The sequence below is a fragment of the Pipistrellus hanaki genome (assembly GCF_964339955.1).
Source record: "Pipistrellus hanaki genome assembly, chromosome: 3".
NCBI classification, from domain to species: domain Eukaryota; kingdom Metazoa; phylum Chordata; class Mammalia; order Chiroptera; family Vespertilionidae; genus Pipistrellus; species Pipistrellus hanaki.
Window position 1 is genome coordinate 85929195 of NC_140505.1, and position 15141 is coordinate 85944335.

At 40.5% G+C, this 15141-nt stretch overlaps 1 protein-coding gene across 1 annotated transcript in view; it reads left to right on the forward strand.

The window, feature by feature from the left end:
* Nucleotides 1-2163: 2163 nt before the first annotated feature.
* Nucleotides 2164-15141, forward strand: part of RFC3 (replication factor C subunit 3) — a 52797-nt gene continuing 39819 nt past the window's right edge. Inside the window, exon 1 of the mRNA XM_084879450.1 lies at nt 2164-2185. The gene's annotated coding sequence lies outside the window, so the exon portion shown is untranslated. The remainder of the gene's footprint in view (nt 2186-15141) is intronic.

Below are 15141 nucleotides of genomic sequence, written 5' to 3' on the forward strand. Positions count from 1 at the left end.
CACAAACTTGGAGAAAAATATTTACAACACACACCCTGACTAAAACATGTACATAGGGGAAGGGGAAATGGTATTAGTCAAAAGGTACAAAGTTTGCTCTACAAAATGTATTTGCAGGGAAGTGATTTAACTGCCACTATCTGTGAATACATAAATATGGTATAAATAAATAAACTGTGAAGAGCTATCTTAGTGTAATTTAGTGGTATAATGGTGGTAAAAAAAAAAAGGAACAGAAAATGTATAGAAAGTCAAAATAAGCAGCTAAATGTGATATATCAAGAGCTGAGACATCTAATGATGAAAATAATTTATTCCTTATTCTGCACATTAATTTTGTGGTCTAAAAGCTATTTTTTCTTATATTCCAAATCAGCCTTTCCATCTCAAATTACATCTTTAGCTCTGGCTTCTCTTTCATGTTTTCTAATATCTTCTATTACATTCTTCTCCCTGGAAATCTCACCTCTTGGTCAGTCTAATGATATGACATTGCCTACATTTCCTTCTGGCTTTCACATAAACATATGCAATGGCTTTCAAGGCAGATAACTTCTTAACATTGTACCAAGACCACAACAGGTTTTACAAAAAAACAGTAAAATGCCTTCATTTGGCTACTCCATACCATCTACCTTTCTTCTACAGTACTGCCAGTTCACTTGTTTCTCTTGCTTTAAGTCTATTCCTTTTACTCCTGCTTTCACAAGCAATCAGTTTTTATGTAGGCCACAGACTGGAAAGAACTCTTAAACACAAAAAAAGAGTATTTACCAAGGCTGGAAAAATTTTTTCAGAGAATGTAGCTCCTTGCAGCTGACACTTTTAGAATTACAGCATAAATTAAAAGTGGGTGGATACAGATGCACAGGTTTCATTTTTGCAAGAACTGTTTTGCTTCATGCTGCCATTAAAAACAAAATAAAGCCATTGCACCCTGAGTTCCCTCTATCTTGTAAAAATGGAAAAGGGGCAGAACTTTCCTTTGGAATGTTTTGTACAAGAGGCCTTTCTATGGTTAACAAATTTTTATAAGAACTAAGACCAGACCACACAAAATGTATATTCTGACAAAAACGGTAAAATAAAGTACAGGAACTCCTGAAATTCTTGAGAAGCGTTGCTAAAAAGCCAGACACGCTTCCTTAACTGAAAAATGTTTCGTTCCACAGGAAGTCTATTTGCCCGCGTCCCTTTCCTTGATGACATCCTTAGCGCCTCCGGACTGGAGCTTAGAAACAGGGCGGGTGGAGCCGGTTCAGGGAGATGTTTGGAGGGAAAGGCTGGGACTGGGACGGCGCCCAGCAAGCATTGGGATCCCTATGAGTCAGAGGAAAATACGGCGCGAGCTAGTAGTATCACACACTACTAACTTTCCACAAAGATGTCCAGAAACCTGACTCACAGCCAGGAACTCCAACCCTGTGGGCGGGAAAAAAAGAAAAAAACATACGCCACCATTTCGGCCTTGTGGGGCCTGCAATCACGCAAACAGCGAGCAGACGCGCGGGCGAGCGGCGCTGACGTCGCCAAAGTGCGCGCGCGTGCGCGCGCGCGCGCGCGGCGAGACCCCGCCCCCTCCGCTTCCGCCAACGCGGGGCGCGCGCCCCCGAAACCAGCTCCCCCGGGCACCGTTAGTGGCTTCCGCCCTGAGGCCCAACGGTCGCCATTCGGTTCCGGTTCTAGCTCCACCCTCGCGCGGGAACCCTTCGGAAGTCCGGGACCAGAGGCTGGCGCCAGCGTGCATTTCCGGCGACGGACACGAAGGCAAGCATCTGGTGACGCCTCTTCCTGTCTCCTGGAGCCCGCCAAGGCGCTGACTCTTGGTGCGGCAGCGCCATCTGGTGCCGAGTGAGCCGGGCCTTGCGCTCAGGCCTCCGAGAGGCCCCAGGGCTTTCTTCCCGCCTTGGGGAGAGGAAGGACTCGGGTTCCCGCCCCCAAGAGGGGCTTGGAAGTGGAAGCTGCTTGTACCGCACGGGGCAAAAGTAGGTTTACAGGTGTGAGTGTACGCGCAACACAGAGTTTATTATTGTATTATTATTTATTAATGTGTTATTTTTTTAATAGGAACAACTGTAAATCTACTTTTGCCCCACCCTATAGCTTTCGAGGTTCTGCTGCCTCAATTTTGGCAGAATCCAGTCATGCTGTCTCCTCATGGGGTCTTTTCAGTTACATTCACAAGGTATGTTGAAGTGTTGTGGACACTGACCTACTCTCATCGTTTACTTGCACAATAAAATGAACAACATTTCAGTCAGCGCTATAAAAATTAAAAAGATTAAGACCATTGAGTTCTGGGAAGGATTTATGAATTCCCCCATTCAAGTTGGCAGGAATATGTCTGTTGCAGCCACTTTAGAAAGCCATTTGACAATATCTAGCGGTGCAAAAGTAGTTTTATTGTTGTGAGTTTGCGAAACACAGTTTATTCTTGTATTATTGTTTATTTGTTATTGCATTTTTTCCCCATAGGCATACCCTGTAAACTTACTTTCTCCCCACCCTGAATAAACCCAAATGGAGAGGAAACAGTTCTTTTCTTTTTCTTTTTCTTTTCTTTCTTTTTTTCTTTTCTTTTTTTTTTAATTTTAAGCACAGAAAAAAAAGCAATTCTCACTTTATTTTTTCTTCCTTAGTCTGTCGAGATTGGCAGTGTCCATTCCTCGCTTTGTGGGAAGATGGCATGGGCTTTGTGCCCTAAAAACTTTTGTTTCCTGTCACCTATTAAAGCAGTGTTGTAAAGCATGCAGTGCACATGTTTGGAACTCATGGAGAAGCAGAATTTCGTGGATAAATGGCTTTAAAACAGGCTTAGAAAATTCAGAAAGGTACCTTCGGAAACAGGCTGCAGATTTGTTTGCATGGCATATTTATTTTAGATAACCTGAGAGGGAAAATAATTTCCCCAAAGTCGGCAAAATCAACATAAACTCTTGATAATGAATTATTGCTTGAAAACAGATTTTCTTGGGAGGTTGTAGATATTGACACTACTAGTAAGCTAGCAGTGGATTGTTTTCTGTATTTCTTTGGAATGGTAATTGTCAAACTATATAGTGAAAGTTGGTAAAATGTTTCCCTTGGAATTCATATAACAGTACCTACTAACTTGACTGTTACTCTGGGCATTTCGTCTATAACAGTGATTCTCAAATTTGAACATGTAAGGCTTATTTAAACAAACTGGTCTTAACTGAAAGATTCTAACTGGGAAGATATGGGTAGAACTAGAAAATTATAACTCTCATAAATTCTTTTGACACTTTAAATTGTTAGTGCTAGGACCCCACCTGGAATAATTTAGAGTTCAGGATTGCATTGTCATTGCTCTTTCTTCTTGCAGGAAGGATCCTGATATTATTAAAACTGGGTAAATTAGTATGCCTTCTGACCCCATTGCTGGAAAGTAATAAGCTAAACTCTACATAAATGACCAAGAAAAGTTCTACATAAATTTATATGTATCTTAAAGCAACTAGTACATATAAATGTATTGTGTATATGACCATGTGATGGATAGAGGGTACTGTGATATCAGGCTTGCTAAATATTTCAATTATTCTTCAGTAATTTCTGCCCTTCACATTAGCTGTTAAAGTTAATAAATTAGAAATAATTAGAATTAAGGATAAAGTTATTTCAACATTCTAATTTATCTTTTGATAGACACAAGACTTTTTAAAAGTCCTTTTTTTTACATCTCCCCATATTCCCTTGTTTCTCAGAATCTTCTACCAACTCACCCCCATCCCCACCATTACATTTCCAAATGTACACAATGCTTTCATTTGTAAATAAAAAGGGTCATTTCTTTTATAGAAATGGCTTGCCTAATCTTTTCTGCAGGCCTTTTAAGTAGTCAAATCCTGATGCTGCATTTATTGATCCTGACATGGTGAATAAAGTACACTGCACACTCTGTTTTATCCTTGCCTCTAATTGAATACAAATAGAGATTTGTTATATTCATAGTTGAAATTATTCATAAAACTAATCAAAAGTTCAAAATTTTTGCTCTGGGTTACTGACTTTACTACAGAAGCTGATATACCCTTGATTTGTAAATTAATATATCTAAAAATCAATGAAGACAATAGAAATGCTGCTTTTGTAATTCATTAAAGTTTCTAGTAATCAAAAATAATGCCGCCGAAACTGGTTTGGCTCAGTGGATAGAGCGTCAACCTGCGGAATGAAGGGTCCAGGGTTCGATTCTGGTCAAGGGCATGTACCTGGGTTGCGGGCACATACCCCATGGGAGGTGTGCAGGAAGTGGTTGATCGATGATTCTCTCTCATCGATGTTTCTAACTCTCTATCCCTCTCCTTTCTTCTCTGTAAAAAATCAATAAAATATATTTAAATAATAATAATAATGCCACTGATTAAAGGAATGAATCATTGTGAGCTCTGAGGAATGAATCTAGAAAGTTTAAAATGTAACTATCCATTCACCAGACAAGAACCTTTAGGTCAACAGATAGCATATACAACTGTGGTCCCATAAGATTCTAATGGAGCTGAAAAAATTCCTATCGCCTAGTAATATTATGGCTGTTGTAATGTCATGGTGCAATGCATGACACATGTTTGTAGTGATGCTGATATAAACAAACCTACTGTCAGTCACTCATAAAAAAAGTCTAGCATACATATTTCAGTAGTAGGCTATACATCTAGGTTTGTGTAAGTGTACTCAGTGATGTTTACCCAATGATGTAATTGCTTAATGATACCTTTCTCATTATTTAATTATTCCCATAATTAAGAGGTGTATAACTATAATTTATCACAAAAGTACATCACATCAATGAGATTGAACCTTATATTCTGTATAATAAAAGGGTGATATGCAAATAGACAGAACTGCAGAACAACCGAATAACCAATCAAAGCGTAATATGCTAATGATGTGCTAAGGCTATTCAACTGCTCCCTATGACATGCATGACCACCAGGGGGCAGACAGTCAACTGGTTGATGAGTCGCTATGAAAAGCACTGACCACAAGGGGGAGATGCTCTGACCAGTAGTTTAGCTTGCTGCTGGGATCCGGCCAAATCGGACTGAGCAAGATGGGCTGGACATGCCCTAGAGCAGTGTTTCCCAAACTTTTGACATATGTGTACCCCTTCTATAATTTTCATAACGCCGAGTACCCCTCGTACTCATGAGAACGTAGAATTAGGCACAGCTAAGCACAGTGCAGTGCATATCCCCACCAAACTCCGGTGCAACGCGTACCCCCACCAAACTCTTCCCATACCCCTGGGGGTATGTGTACCAGGACTTCGGGAAACACTGCCTAGAGCCCTCCCTCAGTCCCTCCCTGGCCTGTGTACCAGTGGGGTCCCTCAACCTGGCCTGCCCCCTCTTGCAATCCAGGACCCCTTGGGGGATGTCAGTGCTGATTTCAGCCCGATCCCTCAGGCCACTCCCCTTGGAAGGGTACCAGACACAGGGCTCATGGCTGGTGAGTGCTGCTGCAGCAGCAAGAGCCTCTTCTGGATTGGGACTGATTGGGTGTAAGCCCGTGGCAGGCATAGTGGGGCCGGGATGAGTGGGAGTGGCAGGTAGGAGCTGCAAGCAGCATTGGACTGTGTATTGCAGCCCAACCCCTGCAGGCCACCCGGGGGGACCTCCACCTACGCATGAATTCATGGACCAGGCCTCTAGTGTTTTTATAAAATTATATGTATATATCACCCATATATTTTAGGTCCATCAACTAGATTGTTTTTATCTCTGTGTCAGAAGCTGGGTTCCCTAAATCAGTCTTATTCTAAAGCAAATTTATGGTTTTGAGAGTCCGCGTTATAGGAAAATGCAAGGCTCATTTTTTTTGTACTTAGGTTTTGTTAAAGAGAAATCCATGGGCCCCAAATACTGTCAATCATGCTAAAAGCACATAATACCAAACCTAGATTTAATACTTGATCTAAGTCAAGTTTCAACCTCTCCCAGAAACAATTGTAATTAACAAGTCCGGAGTTTTCTAACCAAGTACCAGTAAAGTAATCTGTCACATAAGCCCTCTCCATTCTTCTCCAACCTACAAAAGAAGAAGCAGTCTTCATGATGAAAACCTTTCCATTCTCTTCCCCCCAAAAAGGTATGTCCAGGCCCATACAAGCCTTCCATTTTATGTACCCCTTCAGAGTGACCTAGTTAATATATGGGATGCTTCCCTATTCATGAATTGATTAATAAAGCCAGTTAGATATCCAAATGTACTCGATTGAATTTTGTTTTTTAACTATGATTGAGCTTGATTTTATAGACTTATTTTTACTGACACTTAAAGGCTTCTTAGTAGTAGCCTGCTGAATAAGTTATTCAAGCTTACAAAATTTGATATTTATAGACTAAAATTATTGCATTACCATAAATAACTGAGGATTATAATTCAGTACTCTCTAGAGTTGTGTGGTGTCACCAGTTAGTGGCAAACTTTCTAAACTCTTGCTCTATAAGCACACATATAGGCAGTTGGAATTCCATAGTATTCAATATAAATATACCATGGATTACTATGCAACAGTAGAAAAGAACACTCTCCTCCCCATTGAGACAGCATGGAAGGACCTGGAGAGTATCATGCTAAGCGAAATAAGTCAGTCAGAGAAAGACAAGTATCACATGATCTTATTCACATGTGGAATCTAAGTAACAAAATCAGCTGATGAGCAGAGTGGATCCAGAGACATGGAAGCATAGAATAGAATGCAGAATCTCAGAGGGAAGGCAGGGGATGGTGGGTGGGTGGGAAGTAATCAAATAAAGACATTGCTTGCATATACCAGTATGCATAACCCACAGACACAGACAATAGGGTGCCAAAGGCCTAGGGTAGGGAGAAGGTGTGTGTGTGTGTGGGGGGGGGGTTGTTGGAGGGGGTCAATGGGGGAATAAAGGGGACATATGTAATACTTTCAACAAAAAATATTATTTTTAAAAAATAATGTTTTCCTGCCAGTGTATAATCAGTGTTATAGTGAGATGTTAGCTATTCATATTCATATTCTTTTAACTACCGTCTTTTTAGAATTATGTGAGGTTTTATATTTATGAATTCTTTTGTACTTTTGTAATTGTCAGATATTATCATTTGGCTATTATTTTCTACTTTTCAATATTTTAAATTCATTATTATTTTGTTAACTGGACTTTAATGTTTTTTTTTTTCTTTTCCATTCTACCATGAATGAGCTTCCATTAGAAAAAGAACACAAAAACAAAAATGGTTGAGTAAAACTGTCCTAAAACCTTGGTATTGCCCTAAAATTCTGACTACTTTGTATCTGAGTAATTATTAACTATTTAAACCAAGAAAATAAAGGTACATGTTTTGTGCTTCTCTTTAAACCAACTTTATAGTAAATTCATTCATAATAAAGTGAGGTATGATATAAAATACGACTACTCATTAGCAATGATAGTTGCTATATTTTGAGAGAATCATTAAGTAACCCTATTTTGTTGACTAGATTTAATTTTACTAGTTTATTATGTTTATTTATTGCTAGTGGCCCAGGGCACAAAATTCATGCACATTAAAAGGGGATTAATTAGAAGAAACATTTTAATATTGCAATTATTCATTTCTCTATAATAGAAGTGATGGAGATGAAAGAAAATTAGTAAAATGTATATGAAAATCTTCCTCCTGTCAGAGTCTGGGGTTTACCATGGGACCCAGAGTCAAGTCCCCATCCACCCATGTGTGCCTCAAAATCACGTGAGATCCTTAAAATCACGCCTCTCCCCCCCCCCCCCCCCATTGGATTAGATCCAGACCTGGCCAGCCCCACCCTTGTCAAGCCCCACAAGGGGCGGGGGCGCACAGTCTCATGTCCCTGCTGATTACTCGTCAAGGCTCATTATGGGAAATCAGCCTCTGCTTTAGGTGCAGCCATCTTGTGTCATGGAAACCCCACCTCTACTGTGGGCCCATCCATCTTATGTTATGAAACCACCTCCCCCCTCCGCTGTGGGCAGCTCCATCTTTGTGGTGGAGTGATGGTCAATTTGCACATTCCCTCTTTATTAATTAGGATGGCTGTTAACATTACCACTTACCTTGATTAATTTTGTCAAGCATTATGTGAGATGATGTAGTTTGGTAGAGTTTAATACAGCAATTAGATTCGGATTCCAATGCTGGATTTGCTTTCAAACATTTTTTTCATTTACTACATAATTTTTTTATTGAATTTATTGGTGTGACATTGGTTCACAATACCATACAGGTTTTAAGTGTACAACTTAGTATTTTATATTATTAATTACTTTGGGGTTAAATTTTCAGATATTTTATCTTGCATCTTATTTTCTAAAAACATAATACAGAAGTGCTGGCGAGGATGTGGAGAAAAACGAACCCTCTTGCACTACTGATGGGAATGCAGACTGGTATAGCCACTGTGGAGAAAAGTATGGAGTTTTCTCAAAAAACTAAAAATGGAATTCCCATTTGACCCTATGATCCCACCACTAGAAATGTATCCCAAGAAACTTGAAACACAAATCAGAAAGGATTTTGCACTCCTATGTTTATAGCAGCACAATTTACAATAGCTAAGATTTGGAAACAGCTTAAGTTCCCATCAGCAGATAAGTGGATTTAAAAACTGTGGTACATCTACACAATGGAATACTACGCTGCAGTAAAAAAGAAGTTCTTACCATTTGCAACAGCATGGATGGACATGGAGAGCATTATGCTAAGTGAAATTACCGTATTTTCCGGCGTATAAAACGACCCCCTAATTTTACAGTTAAAACATAGGTTTAGGCCTATATTCGCTGTATAAGACTACCCCTCACTTCAAAGAATAGACTTACTTTGCCGTCAAGATCTGCAGGTAATTTTTGTGCAATTTTGATCTTTAGCCCCATTTTCGGTTGACTTTTTTTCGTTTCAAAGGTCGTCTTATACGCCGGAAAATACGGCCAGTCAGAGTAAGATAAATATCAGATGATCTTACTTATTTGTGGAATATAATGAACAACATAAACTAATGAGCAAAAACAGATCCAGAGACAGAGAAGCATCAATCAGACCATCAAACCTCGGAGGGAAGGTAGGGGAGGGAAGGTAGGAGAAGGAAGATAGATCAACCAAAGGACTTGTATGCATGCATACTAGTATAAGCCTAACCAATTGACACAGACACCAGGGGTGTGAGGGCATGAGTGGGTGGGGGTAATAGAGGGATAAGGACACATATGCAATACCTTAATTAAAAAATAATAATAATACAAAAATCTAAACATCTGTGGACAGAAGCAAAGGTAAAGTTCATTCAGCTTTTGTGGTGTCTTTATTTTATATATATCTTTTTATCAGTTATTTTGGTTACAAGCAGTGGACTTGTTAATACATTTCATTTTAGTGTAGTAATATTAATATTCACATTTTGCCTCAGTATGGGGATTTATTCTATTCTTTTTGCACTGACTATATAATTCACTTGCAGTTGAATCTGTGTAGCCATAATACTGCTTCTTCATAGATTTTGACTTACAGTTCTCAGACTGTCTAATCTTTTGGCTTCTTATGTTTAAAATTTCATTCAAACTTCCTATCATTTTTGTCAAGTTATTCTTTGGAAATAAGTTGGAATTAATTACTCTGCTGTATTCATTTTTAATGCCTGTTCTCCCTAGTGGTGAGCTACATTTATATTATTAAAATAATAACATTTATTGTTTTCAATGAATTTAAATAGCAAACTAACACATTGCATGTGTTTCAGTAATAATTGATATATTTTGATATAAGGTGAATTAAAAATAACCTTTTAAAGTTGTGAGAATACTGATACAGGTAATATTTTTTATAATACCACATTTAAAGCTCTTAGCATTTGGGTAAAATATTTTAACTAAGTTTGCATATTACTTTGAGCAGGGCCAATTATTTTAATATTGTAGAAAAAGTAAAAATATGAGTATTTTTATATGGGTTTTAAATATTACCATTCAAAATAGCCATTTCCCAGATCTTTTTCTCATATTATGGTATACTGTTTCATTAATAATCTTTCAGCATGTATTGATCAGAATTAGTCATTAACACTCTTGAACTATTAGCTGTTCTTCAGTAGCCTTGGTGTTTTGGTTATATAAATGTAGCCATCGTATCAACCCCATTGTCTTAAATATGCTTCCATACCAGGTTTATCTAAATCTCAGTAAGCAAATTTATATTAAACACATTGTGTCAAGTACTGTAGTGTCTTCCTAACTACAATCCTGTTATACAAATCTAGTGGCCTGGTGCACAAAATTTGTGCACATTAAAAGGGAATTAGAAGAAATATTTTAATTTAATATTAGAGGCCCAGTGCACAAAATTTGTGCATTGAGGTGGGGGGTGTCCTTCAGCCCAGCCTGCACCCTCCCCAATCTGGAAACCCTCTCACAATCTGGGACTTCTGGCTCCCAACCACTTGCCTGCCAGCCTGATCACCCCCTAACCATCCCCTGCCAGCCTGATTGATGCTTAACTGCTCCCTTGCTGGCCTAGTCACCCCCAACTGCCCTCCCCTGCAGGCCTGGTCACCCCCAACTGCTCTCCCCTGCAAGCCTGGTCGCCCTTAACTGCCCTCCCCTGCAAGCCTGTTCGCCCCTAACTGCCCCATGCTGCTGGCCAGGTTGCCCCCAACTGTCTATTCCCTGCCAGACTGGTCAGCCATTACTGCCCCCCTACTGTCCCAGTTGCCCCCAACTGCCCCCCTCTGCTGGCCTGGTTGCCCTAATTGCCATCCCTGCTGGCCTGGTTGCCCCAACACCCCCCCACCACCACCCCCGCTGGCCTGGTTACCTCTTACTGCCACTTGCTGGCCTGGTCACCCCCAACTTCCCCCCCTGCTGGCCTGCTCGCCCCATGCAGCCTGCTGCTCGGTCGTTTGGTTGCCCCTCACTAACCCCCCTGCCATCCTGGTCACCCCACGCAGCCTGCTGCTTGGTCATTTGGTAGTCCCTCACTAATCCCCTGCCGGCCTGGTCATAGGCAACCATCTTGTGAGGGTATGAGACTCAATTTGCATATTACCTCTTTATTATATAGGATTCTATCTCTTTTTCCCCCTCTCATTTTTATTTTATATGCAAGCTGCTGGAAGCTAACATAATGCAGTCGTTAGGTAACAGAATATTTGACGCCACTATGACTGAATTTGAAAAGTTATTACTATAGCCTATGATGGCCACAGTAACTGTTGGGGCTTTGTGCTTCCTCATTTTTGGGAAAAGGAGGAGAGCCTGTTCACTTGTAATACTGATAGCTGTATTTTGTTAGTTGGAAATAGATTTTGTTGCTGTTTCAATAATCAAATGTGTGTAAAGTTTGCGTATGGAAATGAATAATCCAAGGAATGAAATGTGCCAGTTATCAAAATATTGTCCCTCAGTTCTAAACTCCTCTTCCTTTCCTGTTCTATAAAAATGGATTTGGGACCTTCAAATATTTTTTTCCTTTGCTAGCTTTCAATAAGCCTTATTATTAGCAGAGGGTGTTGAAAAGACATTGAAGGGAGAAGGGTTTTCCTTTCTAGTTCCAATGGGCTCAGCTGATAGGCTATGATGCCTATGTTGCGAGCTTCTTTTGTTCCAGCTCCTGCAATGCAGGCATCTTCTTCAGCATCTGGCTGCTGCAGCACTTATGGCTACTTGGTGCCCAGCTCATTTGCTGAGTGTGGCTTTCCAGCACCTAAATCCTGCATGTCATTGCAGTCAGCAGCATCCAGTGGCCTGCAGTTTCCACTGGGCTGTTTTGTAGCAGAGTGCCTCTAGGGCTGAGGTTGGGAATGTCTGTCCCGGGGCTGTAAAAGGCCTGCAAAGTCATTTGGGATGTCCCTGGCAAGGCCTCAGGGGTGAGTTAATTAAATATTTAACCAAATATAGCATGCTAATTTTTAAGTTTATAATTTTGTATGTCCCACAAATGATGTTATAAATGTCCAAATGACCCTTGGCAGAAAAAAAGATTCCCCACCCCTCCTCTAGGGAGATACTAGTACTTCCCTGGGAAGAGATTTTTCCAGCACCATAAAGTGGGATTTCCAGCAAGTGTTGCTGGTGCACCTCCATTGTAACTTCTCTACCATTTAGTTAGCCATGGTTACACCTCTCCAACAAGGTTTATCTCTCAGCCTTAGGCACTTTACTTCAGCCCTAGGGATAATGGCTTCTTATCTCTAGTCATAAATTTTTAAAGAATTCTCTTAATTTTTTAGTAGCCAACTCTTTATTACTTGAAAACCCAGCTATAGGTAGTAATTTTTAGGTAATAATTAAATTTGTTCAAATTACTACATGGTTTCTCTCTTGAGGATATGCAAACTGAAGAACAAAGAAAAATGAACAGTCACAGAGGCCTGTAAGACACATACACATACACACATAATGTGCAGGAAGCCCACAGGAGATAGGAGAGTCCTGGTCTTCAGGACAAAATGGTTGTTTAGGGTTGGAGGGACTGACTGTCTCAGAGCTGATTCCTTTTTGCCTCTCCCTATTTTGCTCCCCAGCTTCCACAAAACCATATTCTTCTGCACCTTAGCCTTGGTGAGTGTTTGTAGTTGAAAGATCCTATGCACTGGGTTTAGCGAGTAAAAGCAAGGAAATTATAAAGTCAGAACAACCGTGCCACTGCACATCTCTCTCCCCCCAGCCCTGCGAGGCCAGTGCAGAACTTTCTGGGCACAGCCATCCACAGCTGTGGGCTTAGGTCTAGAGGCCCCCGCTGTGGACACCCTTCCACAGTTGAGTGCTCACATATCCCCAAGGGACGTGGATTTAGTGCAACGCAGTCTCCCTCTGAGACTCTAGTTCCAGCAACACCTATTTCTTCCTCCAGCCCAGATCACCAATCCCACCTCTCTCTAGGCGACTTCTGACCTTTCCATCTACAGATTGCCTCACCAACTGTGTTTAACTTGTCAATTCGGCTTGGATATTATTTTATCTAGCTGTTTTTCCTATCTGCTCCATGAGAAGGTGCCAGATTCATCTACCTACTTGGCTGCCATATTGTCTTCCCCTAGATAGACAAATATATATATTTCATTGATCTTCCAGAGAGGAAGGGAGAGGGACAGAGAGCCAGAAACATCAATGAGATAGAAACATCGATCAGCCACCTCCTGCACACCTCCCACTGGGGATGTACCCGCAATCAAGGCATATGCCCCCGACTGGAATCAAACCTGGGACCCTTCAGTCTGCAGGCCGACACTCTATTCACTGAGCCAAACTGGCCAGGGCTAGACAGACTTTTTAGGAGCATGGAGCCAGGGAAGCTTGAGTCTTGGTGTTTGTGGGTTCACAGCAGAGGCAGCAAGTCCCTGGCCAGTGTGTCTGTAGGGTCCTAAGTGATGTCCAAGGTGAGGCTGGGCTCCCAGTCACAGCCGCTCACCCCTTCAAAATGACGCAGCCTCTGCAGCTGAGCCAGCCACCCTGGGAGAGATTTCAGTGGCTGCTTGGCTTAGGAGAACCTGGTCTGCCAGTCCCCAATAGTCCTGTGGAATATAACTGTCGCACATGTCACACACACACACACACACACACACACACACACACACACACCACGTCCACACACTTCCCTTTTACTCTCTCACTTACATTCTTTTTCTCACTGCCGTCCTATTGCCTGCTATCTTGGATCTTCTCAATGTTCTCTCTTGACTGGCTAAGTTCACTTAGCATAATGTGTTTATTTATGTTGTAGCATGTACCAGAATTTCCTTATTAAAGATGAGTAATATTTTATTGTATGTACAGAGCATATTTTGTTTTTCCTTTCATCTGTTAGTAGACACTTGGGTTGTTTCTACCATTTGGCTATCCTATCTAATAAAGAATATGCTAATTGACCATCTCACCCTCACAAAGATGGCAATGCCCACAGCTAATAAGGAGGGAATATGCTAATTGACCACCACATCCTCAACAATGGTGGCGCTCATAGCCTCAAGATGGTGGCGCTCAGTCCCCTCAGTTCTGCCAGGGCGGCAGGCATATGGCACCACCAGGCCTGCCCTCAGGTGGGACTGGCTACTCCGCACACCTGCCTCCGGAGTCCCCCAGTTCCCTCAGCTGCCCAGCCACCCAGAGCCGGCCTGAGGTGCAGACAGGCCTCAGATGGTGGCTGCCCAGGGCCACCCAAAGGTCAGGTAACCAGGGCCAGCTGAGGCTTGCACTGCTGACTGTGGCAGCAGCAGAAGTGTGATGGGGTGTCGCCTTCACCTGACCACTAGATTGCCTTCCACCCCTGAGGGCTCCCAGACTGTGAGAGCGGTCAGGCCAGGCTGAGGGACACACCTCCAGTACATGAATTTTCATACACCATGCCTCTAGTTATGAATAATACTACTGGGAACATGTATGTCAAAGTATGTATTCAAGTCCTTGCTCCCAATTTTTTTAGAATAAGCCAAGAAGTGCAATTGCTGGATCATATAGTAATTCTATGTTTATTTTTTTAAGGAACTTCTATGCTGTTTTAGAATTATTTTTGAAATATGACATTGAACTATAATATCTTGCCATTCTTTTCTCTTCATATAAATGTACTAAAGGAATAAAAATAAAATTAATTTGAATATATATTCAAATATATATGCACACACACTATATATATATATATATATATATATATATATATAGTTTCTCTTCATATAAATGTACTAAAGGAATAAAAATAAAATTAATTTGAATATATATTCAAATATATATGCACACACACTATATATATATATATATATATATTGTATTTATAAGATATATATATATATATATATATATATATATATATATATATATATATATCTTATTGGATAGAGTTTTTCTACTTTCTATTTGACTCTCCTGCACTTTTATTTGCCCAAACTTCAACACACACACACACACACACATTATATATATATTAGATTTTAAATCCCAGTGATTTAATCATACCTGAACATACTCTTCTAAAAATTGTTACAGCATTGCTCTATTAAATAGCTTTTAATTGGGTTTTTGCAAATTGTGGTGAAATTTACCATTAGATTGCATTTATCTCTGGATGTGTGGCCTGAGTTTAAAATTAGATGTTTTTCTAGATATTAATCCAGCAATGGACTAAAGTCCA